The sequence below is a fragment of the Balaenoptera ricei genome, chromosome 1 (assembly GCF_028023285.1).
Source record: "Balaenoptera ricei isolate mBalRic1 chromosome 1, mBalRic1.hap2, whole genome shotgun sequence".
Classification (NCBI taxonomy): Eukaryota; Metazoa; Chordata; class Mammalia; order Artiodactyla; family Balaenopteridae; genus Balaenoptera; species Balaenoptera ricei.
Window position 1 is genome coordinate 71,346,194 of NC_082639.1, and position 21,701 is coordinate 71,367,894.

Below are 21,701 nucleotides of genomic sequence, written 5' to 3' on the forward strand. Positions count from 1 at the left end.
TTGCCAATAATTTAAATAGTATAGTAGCTATTTTTGGCTACTGTTCTCTTCAAGAATAAGTAAACTAATTCAAACTTGTACTTTAAATATTATTTATTTGAGAAATAATGTAGAATGTACCAGGATTTTTTCCCATAAAATATTTTTGAACATGTGTGAAATCTAAATCATTAAGATGTAGTCATATTTTGTGAACACTATCAAAAAATAAAGATCAACAGAAAAACATACTGTAGGTCTTTCTCCCACCCTTTCTTTTTTCTCAAATGTAATCATTTGAGAGGATTACTGTAATTTTTGAAAGGATTGAAAGGAATAGAACGGTAATCTTACTGAAAAGGAATTTTAATAATTGAATATCAACATATTATCTTATTTGACTGAAAAAACAATTTTTCCTTTAATAGTATATATGTAGCGAGAGAGAAAGTGTGTATGTAGAAATACATAGAACCAGTATATTTTTTATTGGGTTTTTTGTTTGTTTTAATTCTAGGATCTTATTTCTAAGTGGTGACTTTAGACAGAAGCTAACATCATCTTCATTTTACCAAAGAGAAGACTAGAGATAAGAGAGTAGGAGTGATTTGCCCAAAGTTTCACAAGTATTAGGAAGCGTTCAATCCAGAACTCAAATTCCCTTGTCCAACACTCTTTCTTTACATATGGATACTACTGACTTCTGTTTACTAATCTATCTTAGAATTAACCACTTTCATATTCTTACTTTTCTTTCCTCTTAATTGATAATATCAATTCTTTAAATTTATAATGGTATTATTAGAGTAGAAATATACCTATTGAGGTAAAAAATAAAATGCCAGTTTTTGCTTGGGAATAATAGAAGACTTTTGGACCATATCCACAACCTAAATGATTAAAATTGAGTCACTATTTGTGGGAGTTACAGAAATATTTATCTGGAAAGTGGCTAATGAACAATAGGAAGATTTATAGATTTTGTCTATCTCAATTGCTTCATTTTCTGTTCATTCTTGTTCAAGGACACATGAGCTCTATCAGCAGACTGAAGTATAATTCAGCTACGATGACTTTTTTTTTAGAGATAATTATCTTTTTAAAAATTTTATTTATATTATTTATTTTATTTTTGGCTGTGTTGGGTCTTTGTTGCTGCACGCAGGCTTTCCTCTAGTTGCAGCAAGCGAGGGCTACTCTTAGTTTTGGTGCGAGGGCTTCTCATTGCGGTGGCTTCTCTTGTTGCGGAGCATAGGCTCTAGGCGCGCGGGCTTCAGTAGTTGTGGCTCGCAGGCTCTAGAGTGCAGGTTCAATAGCTGTGGTGCATGGGCTTAGTTGCTCTGTGGCATGTGGGATCTTCCTGGACCAGAGCTCGAACCTGTGTCCCCTGCATTGGCAGGAGGATTCTTAACCACTGTGACACCAGGGAAGCCCCCACTATGACATTTTTTTAATAAAAATAATTTTAAAAAATTATGAAGATTTTGTAACTCATGTAGAAATCCTAAGCAATATAAGAAAGTTTATTTTTGTTTTTCTTTTTTTTTTTTTTTTTTTTTGGCTGCACAGCTTGCAAGATCTTAGTTCCCCAACCAGGGATTTTACCTTCACCCTTGGCAGTGTAAGTGTGGAGTCCTAACCACTGGACCACCAGGGAATTCCCACAAAGTTTCTTTTTCAATTTAAAAGTCCACTTGAACTGCTTCCTCAACTAAGGCTTTCTTTCCCTTCTACCTTCCCAATTTACCATCTTGTTTGATATTTTCTAATTTTTACAAAATGATTTAGATGCAGCTAAGAGTTCACTGTAAATTTGACCCAAACTTAAAGAAAACCAGCCAACAAATATGAGAATAATATATTTCTCATCCTGAGAAAGATAATTTCATTGGATAAAATGACAAACTAATGACAAAAAACTAACCATCTGTCTAAGACAGCTCACCTACCATTACCTCCACTCATTCATACTCTATTTTATCATCTTATTTTTCTTCTTAGTATTTACAATAAACTGGCATACAACATATGCCTGTTTGTTGTCTTTTTTCCCCTCACTAGATAGTAAGCTCCATGAGAACAGAAAGTTAGATAGATTTTTATTTTCTTAAAATGTGTCTGATACATATAGATTCTTCATAAATACTCGAGTGAATAAATAAACTAGAAATTCGTTGTTTGGGGAATATAATTTCGTAGTTAAGTGAATAAAACTAACTATATTTGTTGAAAAGATTTCTAAAATCTCTGTAGTGACCATGGCAATATTTTGATTATGATTGAACTTCATATTCTTTTTTAGAACCATAATTCTGAATATTATTTATTATTATATAGTATAATATATGTCATGGGAGTTACAGTAAAATCCATACTGACTTGATAACTGACCCTGTTTTGAATAAATTTCAGTTTGGATGTGATTTCTTATGATTGGCCAATTTCCCTGAAAGGCAAATAAGTAAAATATATTGATCAATTGAGAACTGCAGCTAATTGGGGTTTTTTTAATAGTAATCTTTTATTTATTTTTTTATTTTTTTATATTTATTTTTTGGCTGTGTTGGGTCTTCGTTTCTGTGCGAGGGCTTTCTCTAGTTGCGGCAAGCGGGGGCCACTCTTCATCGCAGTGCGCGGGCCTCTTCACTATCGCGGCCTCTCCCGTTGCGGAGCACAGGCTCCAGACGCGCAGGCTCAGCAGTTGTGGCTCACGGGCCCAGTTGCTCCACAGCATGTGGGATCTTCCCAGACCAGGGCTTGAACCCGTGTCCCCTGCATTAGCAGGTAGACTCTCAACCACGGCGCCATCAGGGAAGCCCGCTAATTGGGTTTTTACTAAAATTTGTTATACTAGCACAGAGCAGGCACTTAATAAATATTTGCCAAATATGTGAAGTCTAGTTAGTTAAAGTGGGCTTATTATTTTGTTTTTAGTTTCTCAAATAAAAAGAAAACTTTTCAGTTAAGTCTGTAATATGCAGCAGCATTAGAATCCACACAGCAGACAAGCAAGTTAAACGTATTTCAAGTTCTCAGGTCTCTTCTTTTTCGTATTCCTTTCCCCTTGCCTTTTATTCTCTTTCCTTCCTGAGCAATTTAGGACTAAATCCACTGTGAGGGAACAAAGAAGGTAAGCATCTGTAGGGAGTGTGGACGAGGAGAGCCTCTGCAGCCTAAAGAGCAGTGTTGTGGCTCAGGAAGGGTGAGAAGGGTGGAGGGTGTGTTTAGCAGCAATAGGATATTGGTTACACACAGCGAGATTGATCAAATAGGTAACTATGTTAAGGATAATCGGGAGATAGGGGTTTCATTGTTGCAGGAAGTAGTTACAAATATGAACAGAGAGAAACTGCATTGGTTTGGAATGGAGATATCAGTGTGAACTCCTAAAGTTTCATAGATAGAGACAGAGGTAAATAGAGATGTTAATATGTGTACATACATGTAGAGATAGATATATAAATAGATGAATTTTTTCATACATATATTTCCTTGGTTCCAGATCCTGAGAACAATGACACACCCAAAACAATGGGCACATCTGCACACTTTCCTCCCAAACCTTGGTTTCTAAATATCATTCTCAACTTAAAAAAAAAAAAAAAAAAAAGGACTTCTTAGAGAAATAGCTGATTCCTGAGCTGGGACATGAAATATACAAAAATGAGCCTAGAATATCTTACTATGCCAAAAGTATGGAAGTTACTCATACGATGCCAGGGACATGTCAAAAAAGAAGTCAGGTTAATGGGAATCATGATGACTGTATCTGAGACTACTTGAAAATCAAACTGACTAATAGTAACAGCAGATTATATACCACTGGATAAAATGTATATCCACAAGTCCATACTGATATAAATAAATAAATACTTAATATAGTTGTAAAAAAAGGGAAAAAATGAGCAATTTTACAATGATCCCCTTAATCATGAGATCAATATTAGCATAACAAGTAATGTGCCAACTGATAGGATACTACAGGAATATTGGATACTTTTCTTTAAAACAATATATGAAAGTACATAATTTTAAAAACTATGACATCATAATATCAAATTTGTCTATAATTTAAATATTAAATATTTAGATTAGAATATTACCCTCATGTAGTGGAATAAAATGAAATGTTTTACTTGTGTTTGATCTCTAGTTTAGCTGGTCAAACAAGTAATAATTGTTACCATATCTGCACATTTAAACTATCTGGAAGATTGTCATTATTATTCCTATTACTAGCAAGGGATCACAGAAGCTGGCTATCTTTCCCCAAAGGAAAAAAAATTTAAAGGAGACTACCTTTTGAATACACCTTTCCCTATTTTGAGGAATATTCTTTATTCTTCTGCAGAATTGAGTTGTGGTATAAGGGGGCTGGAATATGACTGGAGAGCTGAGAAGTATGTGGGCCCCAGGTTATCTGAGATTTGCTGGCATTTTATCGAAAAGATTTTGCCCCATGCTAAATGGATGCCAACTTCAGGGAGTTCCTTTTCGTCAGGCATGGTGATGTGCTGACAGAAGCCAAGAAATAATAACAAGGCTTCTTGGACTTCATGGACTCTTTCTTAATTTGGGAGAAAATTAACTTTTCACAAATATTATCATTTGAAGAAATTTATGGTATTCATTTAAGAAAACACTCAGAATTCCATGTTACTAAGGACAAGTTAGGCTAAAGTCAATAACATACTATAATGGGTTCAAAATACAAATCTCCTGCTCTATAGTTATGGAAACTTAGACAAATTATTTAACCTCTTTATACCTCATTTTCTTCATATGTAAAATGAGAGTAATAATAACACCCAAGTCCTAGGATTATTATGAGCATTAAATGAGACAACACATGTAAATTGCTTAAAGTAGTACCTGGAACATAGGAAACACTCACTAATTCTAACCATTGTCACAATTATTGGAGATCAAGGAACAAAGACAAAGATATCATGCAAAAACAGAAGCTATGTTAAGAAATCAGTGATTTCTTGGACTTCCCTTGTGGCACAGTGGTTAAGAATCTGCCTGCCAATGCAGGGGACATGGGTTTGAGCCCTGGTCCGGGAAGATCCCACATGCCGCAGAGCAACTGAGCCCGTGTGCCACAACTACTGAAGCCCGTGAGCCTAGAGCCCATGCTCTGCAACAAGACAAGCCACCCACCACAATGAGAAGATCACACACCGCAACGAAGACCCAACGCAGCCAAAAATAAATAAATTTAAAAAATAAAATAAAATAAATCAGTGATTTCTTAGAATACATTTTGATTGATCGCTCTCTGAATAAATCTATTTATTGTTATGTACCTGACACCATATTAGGGCACGCAGATTTTTTTTCAATCTGTAAGAATAGGGATGATAATAGCAATATTCCTCACAGCATTATTATAAGGATTTAATTATAAAACTTAGCAATTTGCCTGGCGCTATTAATAAGCATTCAAAAAACACTAGTTGTACTATTACTAATTATTATTATCATTATGATATAATAAGATCAGAGTTTGAGAGATACTTGCGAGGGAATAATTACATTTTATAGTGTGAGAAGAACAGAAGAGCTAATATTTCAAGTCTTTTAAAGAATAAATGCAGTTTTTCCAGATGGAGAGGAGGGAAAGAACATTCATTGATTCCCCATGTGTTTTACCTAAATTTGACTTGTTTTCAAAAAGTCAGTGGGCCCACAATTATTCCATTGAGAAAGTGCTTTTGAATTGACCATGTCCCCACAAACTAATCAATCAACAGGTAATTGAGCACCAAATCTGTGAAATATACAGATAAAGTCCACGTTCTCTCTTTGTTAGCATACTTTCCATGAGGTTGACATACTAATCTTCCTAAATGCAGTTTTCAGTATGCCATAACTGCCGGAAAACATAGAGTAGTTCTCAAATGCCTGCTGTATCAAGTGCAAATGACTGTCTAGCTTTAAGGATCCTCTGCCGTCTTGCAGTTCAGGGTCTAGCACCAGCACCAACATCATCTGGGAACTTGTTAGAAATAGATAATTTCATACCTCAATCCAGACCTACCAATTAAAGTCTACAGTTTAACAAGATCCCCAGATATGCAAATTAAAATTTGAGAAGCACTTCTCTACAATACCTATTAATCTAAACCAAACAAAATCACTAACCCATAATACAACCCATGGTCCCATCAAGAAGGATTAAATCCTTTCACTAATATCTCTGCATTCAAAGCAACTGAATTTTGCTCATGTTCTTAACTCTACTAGAAATACTTTATTTCCTTCCTACCTGCTATTTAAACCCCATCCATTCCTGAAGGCCCAGTGAAAAAATCTCATATCTTCTGTCAAACTAAGACCATTTCAAATTACACTAACCTTCCTGAATACTTCTTGAATTTAGGTCAACGCCATTTCATTCCTCTTACTATTCATACATTATTCATTGAATAATCATTTTTCTGAATGCTTATTATTGTTTACCAGGCACTGTTGCACTGGCCAGAATGCAAACAAAAATGCAGATTTCCCCTGCCCTCATTAAGCTCACAGTCAGAGCAATAATGGTTCACTAGAGATACCTTAAACTCCACAGGTAAGAAGTGCAAGCTGGTAGATGTAGGGGTGCAGGACCATATTGGGTAAAACTACATGATTTGTGCTTTTTCTCAGTTAAATCTACTTAAATGAAGGAAGTAATGTAGAAATATATTAAAAGCTTCTGTGGCATGAAATAGATTAACATTTTAACTGGTAGAGACAAAACAGAGATATTGTGCTTTGTTTCATGTTAAATTCATAACCCTATAGATGATTGTAAGGATTTTTTAGGCCAGCAATGTATTTTTCTTCATTCATTCAATAAATACCAGAATTTTTTTTTTTTAACATCCTTATTGGAGTATAATTGCTTTACAATGGTGTGTTCGTTTCTGCTACCAGAATTTTAAAGTAGCTGCTATTTGTCCTTTTGTGGCTTCTTAACTTTCGGACATGGTAGGCACTAAATAAATACTTGTTGATTGAAGACAGTCTTTGATCTAAAGTTGGGGACTAGGTTTACACACATGGAACAACCATTGCACAAATGCAGCCCTTTCCTTCTACTGCTACGCATGACATAAGGAAATGTTCATGAATTTGCAATGACACTTTGGTTTACTAGTAGTGTCTTTTGGATCAAAACGTTCCTCCAGGGTGCCATGGAAATATTTCTGTTTCTCTGTAACTTATGTTCGTGTTCACCAGAGACTGGTTGGAGCACAGCCAACCAAATGGGACTGGCTAGTGAAAGCTTTTGCGGGTGAGGATTTTGGAAACAAGTTTCAAGACCATTTGCCAGCAAAACCTCAGCAGGTGTAATTTTAAACAACATAATGTAAAGATTTGATTTGCAGAGGCCCGGAGGGGCAAGGGAGATAAAATACTTAATGAAGTATTAACATCCCATAGTCTTTGAGAGTAAAAATGCAAGTTAGCATTTCTTGGTGTTGCAAAACAACTCATCAGCTCTTTAGATAGAAAGAGATGCTTCTGGTAGACAGCCATTCTTCAAAAGATCTCATGCTCTAAGCAACAGCACTGGAGTACATAAAGGTTAGATACTGCGCAAGACCTTTGTGAGCCCCTTGGTTCCTTCAACGTGATTCAAGAGAGGATCACACAAGGAAATTTCAAAATCAAACTATGTAAAAAGACTATTTCCACCTAACATAAACTAGAACTTTACGGAATCTAGTATTACACAAAAAGTAAACATTACTTTGACTCAAGAATCAACAACTTCTTTATAACCTTCAAATCGGTTACAACTTTATCTTATTCAGCAGTCTTGTTGAAGATGAGCATTCCCACGTGGAGTTCAATTTTCTCTTTAACTTCTCATTTCTCTGGGTACAGAAAAAAAGCTCTGGACCCTTAATTGAGCAATTACTATTTCTTAAGTGAATATAGAGTTTGAGAATAATGCCAAAATCTTCCTTTCATCCAGAGAACAAGTCTAACATAGGCAGTGGTGTACACCTTGTCTGGCAGCACCGCAGCTTCAGGCAGAAGAGCCAAGTCAAGACTGAACGGGGGAGCTCATTCTTCACCTCTATTCAATCCCTGCCATCTACTGAGGTTCTTGAAGGAATGCCAGTTAGGACCAATTTACATGTCTCCTTGGAGGTTTTAGATAGCTCTTCACTAAGAACTGTTTATCTCATTTAGACCATTTCTCCAGAGTAGGATTCGCAAACTACCTGCTGAATATGCTGTTTGCAGACCATTGCTAGGTTTCCATACCAGTATAAAGCACTGGTACTTGAAAAATTCATTTAGACCCATCTGAACTTCCAGATCCAAATTTGTGGAGTGCTTCAACCACATTTTTACAACGTTGTCCCAGAATCAAGCAACAGAAAATAAAGGGTTCATATGCAAACAGTACATGGAATATGCTTAGACAAGGAACTTGGTGCTTCATAGCTTGTGCCATTGTTTAAGTAATTCTAATTGTTTTAAGTTTTTCTTTATAGAGAGCTGGAATCTGCTTTTCTGGAACTTGTATCATTTGTCTTAGCTTTCTAAGACACTCAGTGTCTCCTTTACATAAGACTTTCAAATATTTGAAGACAGGTTTCATGCTTCCCCTCCTGTATAGGTTTCTGTTTTTAATTAAACATCTATTCCTTCAGCTATTCCTAAGGTTATGCGGCTTCCAAACTTCATCATTAATGAGAAGTTAGCTTTTCAATAACTACATTTTGAACATAATCTGCTAGTAATCAGCTCAAAGCTCAAAATATATGACTTGTATTTTACAGAATATTTTTTATGTTTGGTTAAGTTTTGATTGAATGCTATGTTTAGTGGTCTGTAATACATAAGATGCAATCTAGAAATTGCTATTAAAATGTTGGACTGGTAGAACCAGGTACAGAAAGCATCTTTTTGGTGGTCTCAATTAATGAAAATTTTACTAGACACTACTAAGTGGTGATTGAAAAACCATGCTGAAATATTACTGTCAGCTACTGGTATAAAATTTCTCACCAAAGAACTATCACAGCTTCAGGATAAAATGTTTGTTATCTAAATACAAATTTATAGCAGCCACTAAAATTGTTAGGAAGACCTTAGATTACTTTGCTCCTTAATCACAGTTGAAAATAATTTTTATTACACAGTATCAAATTAAAAGTTATTATTTTTAAAAATTCCAAACATTTATAAAAATATAATAAGCTAACACTTTAAATCGGACTTGAAGACAGTTTGAATATTCCTTATCTGCCTACAAAAGTTTCTCTAGTCTTTTGCAAAATGCTAAAGTGATGATTTGTCCAACAATGTAGATGGTTAATATTCACCCACGTGACATCAACAATTTAATGCATCATGCTTTCACTTCTCGTTAAAATTGCTTCATTACTGAAGCTTAACCAAATTTTCTTCATGTTTGGCCCTCCATTTAAGTCTGTTACCCTACAGTTTTCTTCCTATATCAGATTTTGCTTTGTCTTGAATTATTTTCTTTCCTTCTTTTACCTGCTTTCAAGAAATAGAAAAAGCCTCTTTGATGTGCCAATTCAAAGTATGTTCAGATAAAAGGTAAATAATTCAATAGGCTTTTGAGGAGGGTTGACATCTGAATGTTGGAGGTTGTTTACTCATCAGCTCTCCTATTGAGGTCAGGTGACCCACATTAGTGACTTGCTGGAGTGAGTTTTGAATTTGTAAAAAACTTCTAATAAAGAATAGTGACAGAAATAGCAAAGAAATATCAATGAAGTAGGAAAGTCCAAGTGTATGTTCTTATCAAGTCTTACACTTGTCCAATAGTTACAAACCTCTCTGAAAATATTTATATGTGTGTGTGGAGGCAAGTTGCCCATTGTAAGAAGTGTTATCAGGTTTATCAGGACTTGGTTGTAAATTTGACTACACAGTTTTGGCTCATAGAGAAATGAGGAGGAAATATCTGATTAAAGTGTGCATTGCTGCTGAGGCAAGTGAATGTTGCCATAGCAATTGAGATGAAATGTGCAAGAAGTGAGATAATTAAATCTAACCCCTTTAGTAGTTTTGACAGTCAATGCACTGCCAATAGGAAAAGTTATCTGCAGTATTAAGATAAAACACATTCCTCATGGAAAGTCTCCTTACTAGTATTTTGTTGTTCCCTTTCTAAATACATTGCTTTAGGTGTCTAATTTGAATGTTCTTTTGTAATAATCAAATACAGTTTTGACCTTGGTCTGCAGCTGCCTAGAATTTCTGCTGGTTTATTGTATCCTGGGAGTAGACATCTATAAAAAAAAAATCCATTTTTTTCCCCTCTAGTTCTTAAAAAAAAGTATACTAAAGCCAAAGCTGTCATATTTGAGCTTGAAATTCAATAATATCTAGAACGTGCTGCCCTCTTCAGGAGCTGATGCTTAAAAATACTTTGATTTTTTTTTTTTTAGCAGTTTAGAAATTATAAATATAAGCTATAATATCAAAAGTTGTATTAATAATTCTTTAGAAATAAGCACTGCACACAATAAAGTATTTCTAAGTCTAAAATGTTCCCTTGAAAATCTTTCATTAAAAATCAATAAATACAAAAATTTTTTAAATAAATTACTAATATTTATAATTAAATATGAAAAACAGCTTTCTTAGGAGAAACTCTGCTTGTGGGAAGAATTCCTCAATTATTACAGAATGTCAGACTTCCACATTTACTACCCAAATGTTTCTTTAGATTAAAAATGTCTAAAAAATAAGATATTTTCTATGTGAAAAACTAAGTAGGACACCTTTCAAATCTTAATTTTATCCTCCAGCGAAAAGTCAGTAAATTTTGTCAGTATTTGTCATTTGAAATTTTCACTAATTTTCATTTACTGAAACATCATCTTTCTTGGAAATAATGTTTTCAAGTTACACTAACATATTATAATTTTTAGTCAGGATTACTTTATTCGAAAAAAACATCGAAGGATCTGAAATGTCATTATCCAAAAATTAAAGTAAATCCCTTTTCTGCATATGTTATTTATGCTATCATCTAGTTTTAGCAGAGGGAGATGTACTCAGTGTGTTTTTCTCTAGGTTAAGTTTATGATTCTTACAAAAACATAAAGGAACAGAAAATGACCAAAAGTTTATGATTCTTACAAGAACATAAAGGAACAGAGAATGACCAATATGTAATGACATTATATATCAGGATATGAGAAAAGCATATTTTGTTACATCCTGACATGTTCCTTTTTTTTTTTAATATCTTTATAGGAGTGTAATTGCTTTACAATGTTGTGTTAGTTTCTGCTGTACAGCAAAGTGAATCAGCTATATGTATACATATATTAGAACTATTGACACTAAGAAAGGTTATTTTGTACTAATTATTAATTGTGAAAGTCAATGTTAATTTAAAAATTTTAAAGGACAGAATAAATTTAAGAACGTATATACCTTTTCAAAATACAAATTTGTTCTGATTCTTACCATGTGATGCAATTAAAACCTGTTTTTAATCAACAGAAAACAATAAGAAAAAATGTAGCTCTTTATTACCACTTATTCAGTGTGGAAAAATAGGAGCTTGGACTCTTAATTCTGTTTTCAGCTCCTACATCAGATTTTCAGTTCAAGATTCCAAAAAAGAAATGTATCTGCATATAAATAGATGCAATGGTCATTAATGCTGACTTCAAGAAAGTAAAATGCCCCTCAGTTTTCCCTAAAGAGTTTTAAGTATAGCTGTCCTATCTGTTATCAATGAAAAATTCAACTGAGCTAAAGGGGAGAAAGAAAAAAAAAAAACTTTTGACAGTATTCTCTTAATCCAATAATATTTTGGGGGGGAAATAAAATGTTTTATTCCTGACTTTGAAAGTACTTATCACAACAGTTGTTTAATCCTAAGGTAGCTCTGTCCAAAGGCATGTAATACACATTCAAGAATTCTTAGAACACTGATTTGTGTTTTCTGCAATAGATTTACTTCATTTTTGTTTTGGTGCTGATGCATTACATTTGGCAGTTAGGATCCCTGTGGATGGAGATATAATAAATAATAATATTTTCTTTGCTTTCCAGGGTATTTATGGCACAATGATAAATTTCATCTTTCCCAGAATGGTAAGTAAAGAGCTCTTTCTATATTTGATAGTACTGAACACAAACAAGAAAAAGTGCATTGTTATAATAAAAGTGGAGTATCATATGCCAAATGTATTGAATGATCTGATAATTATAAGGTAGCATATACTCTTGAAATAAATGGATACCGCATTCAAATTCTATAAGCATTCCAAAATTCTCACCAACTACGCTACAGGCTCTTCAGAGGGAATATAAGGTTTTTGCTTTCTCTGTTGGTTTGCATTTGAACACAGCGTACTCCATATTTTGTTTTCTGCGGTAATTTATTTTAAAATACACACAGATATAGAAATAAATGTGGTTTACATTCTATGAGCAAAAAGAAAAAGCATATCTGTGATACATATTGAGAGTGGGTGGGTAAGAGTCCTTTGGAATTTTTACTGTTACATAAAAACTGATTGTAATCTATGTTTGACCAAGGCTTTGCAGCATCTGTGAATTTTAAAAGTATATATCATAACTTCTCCAAGGCAAGCTAGCTACTGTATGATTTTGTCTAAACTCATAGTTTTGTTGTCTTTATGTTTATATGACTTGAAATGGTAATATTAAATTTAGTCTTAATCATAACCTCTTTACAATTTAAATAACAATAAAAATCAATCTTATTGAATGGGAAAGGTCCATGTAAAATTATATTCCTTAACAAGTTATTACTGTCTCCTACTAAGTTCTTCCCCCCATTGGTTCTTGCATGTTCCCTATAAAAAGAAGGAATTTCTCACTGTAGAAAAAAATCACTTTGAAATAAACCAATCATCGAAAAGTGCTATGTTAAGTGAAAAAGCAGAACACATTATAAATACATTATATGTTGTGCACATTTGTGCTTGTGTATCGAGAGGAGAGAGAATTGGGATCATACTGTAGGCTTAGAAAAAAGACTAACAAAAGGCACACAAACAGTGGGAACATAGGTAGTTTAGTAGTCTTCATTTCTTCTTAATTTTCTGAATTTCCTTTAATAAATATGTATTATTCTTATCCGAAGAAAAGCATTATTTGAATAACAGGCTATTCAAAACAGTATATTATTATTAATGAAATATATATATACGTATATATATATATATATATATATATATATACATACAGTTGAGGAAATACCTCTTTGTGCCAATTGCATAACCAAAATGATCTTATACAATTAAAAAAGAAAACAAAAACCTTCCAAACCGTCCTAATCCCATAAGGAACTAAAAATATAAATTGAATATTAATTGAGTAAAATTATACAATAAAATAATGAAGGATTTAAAATCAGGTTGAAGCTATTACTTTTATTAATTTTACTCTAATACAGAAGCACTCCTAGAATTCAGGCATATGTGTGAAAAAAAATAAACCTTTTTAAACTGAAATAAAAAGATCTGCAGCTTCACATTGCTTTTTAGCATATAAGAATTTGGTGTTTTATGAACTTTTTTCAGAAGAAGGAAAAAACTATGTAGGAAAAGGCCAAAATATGAAGGTAAACCTTTTAAAATAAACTCACACTTTGTCAGTAGATCATACTAGTTAGTAATAGCAGAAAACTTTGATCTAAAATCTACTGTGTAATTTACCCAGCTACAACCAATTGTCATCTTTGCAACTTGAATGTGTAGACTTATTTTAAGATCCAAGATTAAAAGAAAACAAAGTATGTTAGCAGAAGAGATGGTTTTAACCTAAAATAATGTTAATAAATCATGTTAATAGTAAGCATAATAAATAACGCAAATAATCAAATATTTTTGAGATTAAAGATTTCTTCTCAAGAGTAATTTATCATACACTGTAAACTCAGCATTAAAATATCAATTGTAGTTACATCTCACGTGTCCAGCAACTTATCTGGAAATAAGCCAATAATTTTAGAAGACATTTTAGGGAGGGAGAGGTGCTCCAGTAAGGATCTAATACAGTTCACATTAACGCTTCCCAGGTCCTCACTTCCATCTTACTTGCTCTCAGTTTGCATAACATTATGACAGAACTGGTTCTCTGATTGTCTAGCTCGCTAACTGGAAGGCAAACTAGCAAAGCTGGGAAGGACCAGAGAAGAACACATTGAAAAGCTAGAGGCTTTTCACACCTATTCACCACCAGTAAGAACTGAGGAAACAAAGATTAGTTGTATGATATTGAGTAAGACATATCATACACTTGGGTTCAAAATTCCTGATCTGTTAAATTGAGCAGTCATACTGGAAGATTTTTAATAAAATCTGAATTCCTTTCTAGCCCTAGAATTTTGCAATGAAATAATATATCCTTAAACTTACTATACAGAGCAAAAGATAATATTGGGTGATTTGGGAGTTGTTAAAATGAAAAAGGTTTTAATGATTAAAAGGGTAAATTTCATTTATTTGCAAAATTCACTTATATCGATTCAAATTATATACTGTAAATGAGAGATTATATACTGTGTATTTTGCTGATATTCTTTCCATATTACTATTTTTAAAACATACCTAGAAATTTAACCTGAATTTTCTCACCTTGAATGAGGTACCACTATATTTAGTGTGTGAGAGAAAATCTAACATCAGACCCTTCTAAAGAATGGGGAGCGAAATTCATCCCTATTTGTATATGGAAATATATATTTCTAATAGGTTTATGCTGCCGAGATGCTAAACTGAAATACCGGGAATCAAAAATTTTAATTTATAGTTTTATTTTTTGCATCCACTCTGTAACATCTTTAGTGCAAGTAACATAGCATGACATTTTAGAAAGCAAACAAAATTAACCTCCTGTCCATAAGCAAGAGCAGGGTCAATGTAACAAATTATTGGATAAATAATACATCTGCTTATTCAAATTATTTCTTTCTGACTTATAAGTGTGCAAATTTAAATAAGCAGCCAAAGTTCTGAATTACTACGTGAAATGAGTTGAAATGTAAATATATATTTTGTTGACATGTATCTATTAAAACTGAACAGAATAAATCTTCAGCATTACCAAAAATCTTTAATAGATTGGAGATAAATGACAACAATTTAAATAAAGAAAATTTCTCAGTGTAATTTGCATTTCAACAAAATAGATGTTTCCTCTCATTCACAATGAACAAAGTTTGAGTGCATATTTCTGTGAATAGTCACAGCATCTAATCTTTAATCAACAATAAAATATACTTTATTTCTGGGGATATTAATACAAATTTGTAACTTTATTTCGTTAATGATAAAAGTGCCATGTTGGACTTAACTATAGCCAGTAGTCATTTTGCCATTTATTTTTTAAAATTCTACAACAGTTTCCAATATATCAAATGTCCATTTTTAGGTCAGATGATAATAATATTAAAACATTGTTAATTGGCCAACAGGTTGATTACTTTCAAGGTTTTGAAAAAAGCAAAGATAAAAACAGGCCTCTCCTTTTCTTTCAATTAAAATTGCGTGCAATTATTCTTGTAGATTATAGATCTCCTTTGGGATTTCCGGTTTCAAACAACTTTTTGGTTCATTTCACAGGAATAATATTCATCTTAATTAGGAAAAACAATTGATGGGCTTTTTACAAGAGGGAGTTCACTCTGTGCACTGATTACTACCATTAGATTATCCTATTTAAGAAAAAAAAAAAGCCCTGCTTTTAAAGCAGTTAGTTCAACATGTTATCTATTAGTAGCCATTGTCTTTGAAGACAGAATGTCTTTCTTGATGAATGGTTAATCCATTTTGTTTTAACCACCGAATTTTCCTAAGCAATATTCTAAATTGGCTTCTAAAATTATTTCAAATATATAAACATACCAATCAAATATATAAACTAAAATTATTAAATAAATTAAAAAATATATTTCTGGGGTGTTACTGAATTGTTTTACACAGTTTATAAGGTTAAAATACTTGTTTCCTTTAAAAATTTTTTATTGATATTTAGTAGCTAAAAAGTAAAATTTCAAATACATAATAAGTAACAAATCAAAAATACTTAAGTCCCCTGTTTCCCTTCTACAATTACTTAACCCTCATTTCAACGAGTTAAACATTATTCTAAATCTTCTCTATCCCTTGTTTTCCCTTGTAATTTTTTCTCATGTATTTGCATCCCTAAACATACTATTGTTTGGTTTACATGTTTGCAATAATATGTAAATGAAAGTTACTTTTCCATTCAACATTAAGTCTTGAGTTTCAACCATTTACTGCACATAACTATAATCCATTAGTTTACACTGTTGTATAGTATTCCATTTTATGACATAATTTATTTCTCCTCTTTAATGTTGATGGATTTTTGGGTTGCTTCAGTTCTTTATGTTTTCTTTTTACTATTACACATAGTCCTGCTATGAACATTCTTTAGCATGTACAAGTGGATAGGTACAAAAATTTCTCTAGGGCAAGTTGTTCTTAACCTGGAGTGATTTTGCCCTGAGGAATATTTGGCAAAGTGTGGAAACATTTTTGGTTATCATAACTTGGAGCATGCTACTGGTTTTTAGTAAGTAAAGGCCAGGGATGCCCTAAACATCCTATAAGGCACAAGACGGCTCCCACAACAAAGACTTATCTGAACTAAAATGCCAATAGTACAAGGCTGAGAAACTTTGCTCTAGAATATATGCTTGAAAATGAAATTGCTGAGTCATAGAGTATGGAAAATTTCAAATTTATTAGATAATTGCTAACTGTTGTTCGAAGTATCAATTTTATACCCCTACCAGGAGTATAAATATCAATGTTTCGATAGATCTGCATTCTTGTCAGCACCTAATATTGTCAGATACTTTAAAATTTTTTATCAATTTTGTGAAGGTGAAATAAAAACTCCTCAGAGTTTCAATTTTCAATTCCTTGATTACTAATAAGATTGTGTATCTTTTCTCATATTATTGACAATTAGAGCTTCCTATTCTATGAGGTACTGATTCCTTTTAAACAATTTTTAAAAATTGAATTTTAGGCAATACATATACTAATCCATTCTTCTTTATTTGTGTGACAAGTGTCCTTTTCTAGTTCATGAATTGTCTTTTCACTTCTTTAAGGTGCCCTTTTATGGACAGAGCTCTTAATCTTAATGCAGTAAAACTTAGCAAACATTCCTGTTTTGCTTATATTTTATATTTTCCACTTAAGAAATCTTACCCTTTATCTTCTGTGTTTTAACATTTGCTTTTTACATTTAAGTCTTTAATCAATTTGAAATTTTTTTGTATGATGTAAGGCAGAAATAAATTTTTAAAACTAGAAACCATAGTCTTAGCACCATGTATTGAATAGTTTATGCTTTCCTCGCTGATCTTCAGAGTTAGACTTTTCATGAATCAAGTTTCCATATACTGTATTTATAATCTAGTTTTTGGGTCTGTGTTTTACTGTACCTCTTTACCAATATTATACTGCTAAAATTATTAGAATTTTATAATAACTGTAAAAATTTGATAAGTTCTTCTATTCTCCTTCAAGAATACCTTTGTTCCTGTGGCCCTTTACTTTTCTATATAAGTCTTGGGAAAAGCTTGTCAATGCCACCTCCTACACATGCAAAAAACTTGATTGAAATATTTTAGAATCTACAGATCAATCTGAAGGGGACTTATACTTGTATTATAAGTTTTAGTGTTCCAATCCAAGAATATGGTTTACTTTTCCATTTGTTTGGATTTTCTATAATGTTTTTCAAAAAGATTTTATTTCTCCCATAAATTTGTTATATTTATCTCTAAATACTTTTTTAATAAAATATTTTAAAATTATATCTTCCAATAATTTCTTTTGTGTAGTGATAGTTTCTAACGTTTGAGACACATAGAAATACAAATAATTTTGTATTTTTATTTTATTCAACAAATCTTCAAAACTTTCTTATTAATTATCATAATTTATCTGTATTTTCTCTAGGATTTCCTATGTAAGCAATCTAACTTCTGTTAGTAATGCCAGCTTTATTTCTTCCTTTCCAGTTCTTATACTTTCATTTTTTCCTTGTGTACTCCACCAACCAGACCTCTAGTTCAGTATTATATAGAAATTGTAATAGTAGACAACTTTCTTTTTTCCTGATTTTTAAAATAAAATGCTTTGAACGTTTCAACATTAAGTTTTAGGTTTTTTGGACTTCCCTGGTGGTCCAGTGGTTAAGACTCCATGCTCCCAATGCAGGGGGCCTAGGTTCGATCCCTGGTCAGGGAAATAGATCCCACATGCCGCAACTAAGAGTTCTCATGTCACAACCAAAGATCCCACGTGCCGCAACTAAGACCCGGTGCAGCCAAATGAATAAATAAATATTAAAAAAAAAAGTTGTAGGTTTTTTTGCAGATGTCCTTTATCAAGTTAAGAAATTTTCTTTTTATTTTTAGTTTGCTTTGTTTTTTGTTTGTTTTTAATCTTTGAGGATGCTAAATTTTATCAAGTGTTTTTTCCTACATTAATTTAGAGGAAAACATGATTTTTCTCACAAAGAATTGCTGAGAACTGAAGTATTTCTCACTCTAAGGGCATTTACTGAGTGGGGTGAACATGAATTTCACTTTTCATGTCCTTGCTGGCACAAGGAAAGTGACAAAGCCCAGGATTCAGTGCTGGAATGCAAAATGGATATATCCTCATTGTTAACCTGATCTACAAATAAATCCATCTCACAGAGGACGGCAAGGTAAATTACAAAATGCATAACTAAAGAGAAAAAAATTCTCCCTTGAAATATCATAATCAGAAACCGACATTACTGTTTCCAGCAAGAATTTTATAATCTCAGTGGTCTAAAGACTCCAAGATAAGAAATTTAGCTTAAACTTGTCCCTAGTTGTACCTTTTGTGCCCGGGAGAATCAAAAGAAAATCCCCTCTGGAGAGCCTAACTTTATTCCATCTCTCCCAGAATTTTTACAGATAAAATTCCATGAGTACAAGCCCACAATCAGAAATCACAAAAACACTGTAAAACAAACAAACAAAAAAACAAAAACAACAAAGAAAAAATGAGCAGGAATCAGGTAAAAAAAGATAAAAAGCAGAATTAGACCCACAAAGACTTCAAATATTGAAATTGCCATTATCATTCTTTTTTGTCCCCTTCTCTTTTATTCCCATTCTTGTTGCCCATAAAACTATATCTAAAAATTAAATTATTTTTTAACATTTGATTTCCTCAAAATAACATGTAAACCCTTCTTTTCTATAAAATTAGAAATTAACAGTATAATCAAGTTTTAACTTGCTAAGCTAAACCTAGTTACACTGAAATGGAGTTTGATCTCGACATTTAACTTTCAAGCTATAAGAACTGCAGTGAACAAAAAAAATAAAATTAGAAATAAGAATAGGTACTTTTCTGTTTAGTTTAAATGAACAAGTATAATTGTAAATATTGTATTAGGCTAAAAATAATATATCTCTGTCTATATAATATATTGCTGTCTATATTGCTGTCTATAATATAGAATCTTTTTTTTCAATCTTTAGTATTTTTAGATAGACTCCTTTTAGCTAAATACTCAAAATGATAAATATATTATAAATTATCAGAGTATCTCTAGGAGTTTCTTTTTTTTTTTTTTTCTTTTTCCTTTTTTGGCTGCCGTGTGGCTGGTGGGATCTTAGTTCCCTGACAAGTGATTGAATCTGGGCCCTCAGCAGTGAAAGTGCTGAGCCCTAACCACTGGACTGCCAGGGAATTCCCAAGTATAGTGTTTCTTTTTCGAGGACTTTCTTTACATTTGTGTTTTGAAAATTTTTAAAAAGAATTTGTGTTCTCAGTTAACCTTGAACCTCTGATTGGTCTTATGTTGGGCACTTGGCCAAAGCTGAGCCAGTCATAGTCTGTCCTTGTAATTTTATAAACTGGAATCACAGAACAGACTCTTAGGCAAAGAGAGAATATACTGGTTGATGAATCCCAGGGAAGACTGATTCTGAACCTTAATTCCAGTTATTAAACTTTCTAGGGATCCATGAACCAGTAAATTGCCTTTGCTGAAGCTTATTTGAGTTGTTTCTGTAACTTGCAACTAAAACAGTCCTGATACCCTTATATAAAGAAAATTAAATTCTGAGATGGTTTTCCTGCGTGCTGATAGTCATAGGAGGCGATGGATGAATAATGCCTTTAATACCTTTTCCACCATAAGGGAAGGGGATTGGGAAGAGTTCCTGGGTGAGTTTTTTTGAAGCCCTGCCTGGACCAGAACATACCTCTTGCCTCTGATTTATTCCCGAGGCAGGTCAAAGTAAGGATTAACTAAGATTATTCCTTATGACAAGGCTTATTAGGACCACTAGTATTTGGACAGTTAAACTTCTGGTATCTAGAGGGCTTCCATCGAGAAGCCCTTTCTGCATGTAATATTACTTTGCAGTTACTTTCTACTTGAGATTTTACATGGCCTGAATGGAAGAGGAAAGGACTGAAATTTAAGGGATGAATGTAACAATTATTGAGCATTTTATGCTATGTTAAGGACCTGGCTGGTCTGTTTTATTTCTAGTTAGTTGTTAAGGGCTGAATTATGTCCCTCCAAAATTCATGTGTTGAAGTCCAAACCCCCAGGACCTCAAAATATGACTATATTTGCAGATAGTCTTTAAAGAAGTTATTAAGGTTAAATGAGGTCATTGGGGGTGAGCCCTAATCCAATATGACTGGTGTCCTTTTAAGAAGACGACATGAAGACATAGAGAGAAAGATGACTTGAAGACATCATAGAGAGAAGATGGCCATCTACAAGCCAGGGAGAGTTCTCAGAAGAAATAACCCTGTCTGTCAAATCTACCCATAAGATTTCTTTCAAATGTCTGCTCTACTCTTTGTTTTCACTATTACTACCTTAATTTAGGCTGTGTTTTTCTTATTTGAAATATTCTAATAACCAGCAACTCCTCATCATTCTAATTCAAGTATTCATAGTCATGTTAGTCACTAGATTGTGAATTTGTTGAGAATGAAATCTACTCTGTACTCTCTTCTTATCCTCAGTATATAGTCTACGGTTCCTAAACCTGGCTGTGCATCAGAATTTGGGGTGACATTTTTTAATTACAGATTTTTAGGCCCCAGACCATATCTGTTGAGTCAGAATCTACAGGCTTGTGGGCTGGAAATTGGTATTTTTAATATGTTCCTAAGTTGATCATATAAGTAATGGACAACTGTTACTTTTATTTGCCCATCTTTTTATTAATGGTCATGTGATATCTTCCTCAAAACTTCCTACCTCAGCCTTTTGTCCTGTATTTCTTACTGTGCCTTCCATTATCACAGTGTTTTTTGAATAATAAATCTACTTACACTTTTTTAAAGTAGAGTGGTTATTCTTTTACATTGATGATGCATTTCAGGAATTTTCCTGTTGAAGGCCTATATTTATTTTAAGTATGTCCGTACCCTGAGAAGCTACAAAAATGTCATGAAGATACTTTAATATGTGTAATAGTAAGAATAAATGAAGCCTATCCAGTCTGTGCACTGTGAAACTGATTAAGCAGGTTTCAGAACTAGGATGTTCCCTTCACTACTGTCTCCAACTATATGAAAGAACTGGCAGAAACAGTTGCTTCTCCTATAGTTATTTTGTGGCCTGGCCCTATTGATATTGATACAAATTGTGTGGTAGGAACACAAATGAAAAGTGGGTTTAGAATTCAC

At 32.9% G+C, this 21,701-nt stretch overlaps 1 protein-coding gene and 1 non-coding gene across 2 annotated transcripts in view; both read left to right on the forward strand.

Moving 5' to 3' along the window:
* The first annotated feature begins 12,061 nt into the window (after positions 1-12,061).
* Positions 12,062-21,701, forward strand: part of ADGRL2 (adhesion G protein-coupled receptor L2) — a 212,078-nt gene continuing 202,438 nt past the window's right edge. Inside the window, exon 1 of the mRNA XM_059925141.1 lies at positions 12,062-12,078. The gene's annotated coding sequence lies outside the window, so the exon portion shown is untranslated. The remainder of the gene's footprint in view (positions 12,079-21,701) is intronic.
* On the forward strand, positions 18,176-18,248 carry TRNAW-CCA (transfer RNA tryptophan (anticodon CCA)). The gene has a single exon. It is a non-coding gene; the product is annotated as a tRNA-Trp (tRNA).